The following is a 4,059-nucleotide window of genomic DNA, read 5'->3' as shown; positions in this document are numbered from 1 at the left end:
TATATATATATATATATATATATATATATATATATATATATATATATATATATATATATATATATATATAATATATATATATATATAATATATATATATATATATATATATATATATATATATATATATATATATATATATATATATATATATATATATATATATATATATGTTGTTGTTGTTTTTTTTTCTCTTCTATAGTGCTTTTTACAATGTAAATTGTCAAAGCAGCTTCACATAGACGATTATAGTACATTGAAACAGTGTTAGTCCAGTTTTCAGAGTTTAAGTTCAGTTCAGTTTTGCTCAGTTCAGTGTGGTGTATATATATATATATATATATATATATATATATATATATATATATATATATATATATATATATATATATATATATATATATATATATATATATATATATACATATATATATATATATATATATATATATACACCACACTGAACTGAGCAAAACTGAACTGAACTTAAACTCTGGACTACTATGGATGTCAATGGGTACCATGAACTCACATTTATCAAAATAACTTATTTTGTCTTCAACAAAAGAAAGTTTGAAGGGGTTGAGAAATTTTTTGCTTGAAATATACCATTAACCCTTTGACTGCCCATGTACCAAACGGTTAACCATATTTTATGTTTTAAATAATGACTGTTAAAGTCATTTAAAGAATGACTGTTTTAAATAATGGCTTACACACACAGCATTGTTTGTTTACCAAACAAAATCTAACAAAGATCCTGTTGCACTACTATACTTGATTTTGATTTTATTGTAAAAAAAAAACAAGTTAAATGAGAATCTGAAATATTTTATGGCATGCTTTAAAAAAAAGGTTATTTAGTGTTCAAATATGTTTTATTTTGAATATTTTTTAAAATCAATTGGTCTTACACTTCATATTTTCAGATTTTTCATAGTATATGTGTTGAAAAAAATACATTGAGTGTGTTAACTAGCGACATTAGGAGTTAAGAAATGCAATCCAAACTTTTTTTTCTTGGTGGGGTAGTTGAAGAGTTATCATGATTCAAATGCTTTTGTAGCTTATTCCCATATACTGTATTTCAATGATGAGTGACCTCTAAAATAATATATAATAGGTGCAATACATTGCTTGATTTTCCAGTCTGCACATTTTTTTGTGTGTTTGTTTTCCTCTTATTTAAATTCAGATGTCAAAAACAAATATGCTCAACAAATATGAGTGAGTGATTTTGTGTTTAGCCCATGCTTATCAGAGAACCCAGTGGCCTCTACCCATCACAGAAACTGAAGAGCACCGGAATCGGTGTCTCTGGGTAATATGCATAATCGCTGAGGTGCCTATTCAGTGGTTTTCAGTCAAGCTTGTTTTTGTTTTTTTGCATGTTTACAGAGTGTTTTGACGGCAACTCTGACCGAAAACTCGCAGATCGCACATGACAAAGGTCAATGCTCTCTAGATTTCTACAAGCAGGAGAGCATGGAGGCCAAGTGTGTTTTTGTATTTTGTCGTATGAGAGCAGCCATGATAGTCACAAACAAATCAAAAACGAATGCCTCTATGATGTGGCACACTGTTTTGTGAGTGTTTGTATTTATGATGTTGGACCATTTACAAGTAGATTTTGCACTCTCAAAAAATGCAGTAGTAGCAACAGTTTTTACACTATTGTAGAGCTGGAATACACTACACAAAAATCTGAGCAGATTTAAAAACACAAGGCATCATATGCTATCCATCTATGATTATTAAATGACTGCTGATCAAGATATTGGCAGAACATGTCAAATATGTTTGATAAATTCCAACTATATTCATATTCTGAAGCTAAGATGTCAAAGTCTGTTCCCATCATACTCTTGCTTTTTTCAGCCTGAGCTCAGAGGGAAAAACATAACTAATTCATGTTTTGAAGAAGTCTAGTTTGTATGAATCATATAATATCGTTCAAATTAAAACAATTATAGTTCACTGGAGCTTGAGCCGATCATACCCAATATTACAAAAAAAAAACATTTAAAAATTTTGAACTGCCGTGAGATCGTGAGAAAATTATCAACTGCTGTGTTGTTGTTGTTGTTGTTGTTGTTGTTGTTATTCTAAAAAAAATCCTCACTGCCTAAATTTGCAGATTCATCCAGGCTGTAAATGTGAAAAAGTCTTCACAAAACATAATAACTACAGTATTCCAGCCGGTCAACCTGTGTACTTCTTCAAGCCCTTCAGCCCTTCATATCAAGAGCACTTTCACAACACTTTCTTAGTCGGATCACTGAAATATACTACTCCCCAGGAACTAGCCTTATAAAATGTGGGCTTAATCTTTTTTAGTGTGCTATCAAGGAACTGAACTGCTCAATTCCCCAAGCAGGGCTTTTGGAGTGCAACAGTGCAATGATTCAGAGTCAACGTGCAGCTGAAGGGGTGTAGGTTAAAAGGAGGTGTCTTATGGCTCGGTCTAAATGGTCCATATGTAAAGCTGTTTGCGATGTTAAGTTGCCCTTTGTGTGGGCGTCTGCAAAGCAAATAAATAACGTCCCATAATTTGCAGCATGGCAACACGTCGCGCTGGGAATGCGCAGGTGAATCATTTGCATTCGAGATGCCCATCCGACGTAGCCGTTAATCTCTTTCATGTGCTCTCGTAAAAGTGCCAGTGTGATGGAGTCAAGGCAAAGCGGCTTATTGGTGGACAGGTTAAATACTAGGACACCCATGACATGTCTGCTTTCCCACATGGGACCTTGAACCGGGCCGTCTTGCAGATTCCCCACGTCATTATTAGGTAGCACATAATTGTGTCACAGGGAAAGCAGTTTGCCCCGTTAGTGGCTTAATTAGTTGTGGCATCTCTGTTTAGAAGTCTGGAATGTGTTGCACTAAATGGGTTGGTTTCACCCGCAACGGATTGAGTTTACTGATTAAATTAACCCCATGCGTTAAACAAGTGGGTCTGCTATTCATTATGATGGTCGTGTGTCAGTGGTCCGATCATTTCACAGAGATTGTTATTGGTAAACAATGATTTCTATTCAAATAATTCCTCTTTTGTGTCTTGACAATTTTTTTTTGATGCGTCCTCTGCCATTGTTTAGCTCTAAATGCTTCTCTTGTGACATTTTCCTTGTTGCCTAACAGAAATATTGATGGGATGATTATTTGGGATAATTTATATGGATCCTCCAAGAAGATGAGGGGTTGTATTCTGTTATCAAGTCACATTTTCTGTATCATTGGACAATTATCCTTCATTGAAAAATCTGCCTCTGCACTTTTGCCTTGTAGCCTAATATTTTTGGTCCTTTTCCTCCAGGGAGAATCAGTATTAGATTCAATATAAACACTCATAATGGGCGTAGCAGAGGATAGAGACTGCTAGGTGTGATTGTTCTGCCTGCAATCTCCAGCATAATACTGGTGTGCGAGACCTCTCACACACTGACAGCCTGAGAAGCCTCATGGAAATATTTCTTTTGAAGATAAATTACGGCACAGGTCAAACGCCTCCAGAATATCTCGCATCTGAACCCTGCTCTTCACCAACTCATGCTTCTTTTATTCTCTCAAAGATACTGGAAAATGTAGCGTACTGAGTCTTTTTTTTAAAGTGCGGCAGTATTGTTTTACATTTAAATATAATGGATTTTATAAAACTGTTGTGGGAAGAAGCAAAATCATATTGAACTAACTAAAATGGGTTGGTGAGTTGATTAAAAGCTAATAATTAACTTGTTTTTAAAACAATTACTGAAAGAAAATTAGCAATTTTTCATGTCATGTTAGCACTGTAGCGCTTTGAACTGGTAAATGTGTTGTTCATTTATTGAAATTACACATGGGCTGGTATCTGTTTCTGATGGTATGATAACCATGGATAAAAATACCACGGTATCACAGTATTGTGATTACTTCTCTAAAATAAGTTCTTTTTAAATGTCTGGGTAAAATATCTTCGTTTGTTTTAAAAACAGAGATTTCTTTACAACACATTAGAAAAACCCTACATACAGTATACCTTGGGAACAGTATGACAGAACATTTTAGCGGTATTAAA

This window comes from Danio aesculapii, chromosome 5 (assembly GCF_903798145.1).
Source record: "Danio aesculapii chromosome 5, fDanAes4.1, whole genome shotgun sequence".
Taxonomy (NCBI): Eukaryota; Metazoa; Chordata; class Actinopteri; order Cypriniformes; family Danionidae; genus Danio; species Danio aesculapii.
The sequence above is the reverse complement of the archived record's forward strand: the minus strand, read 5'-3'. Positions refer to the sequence as shown.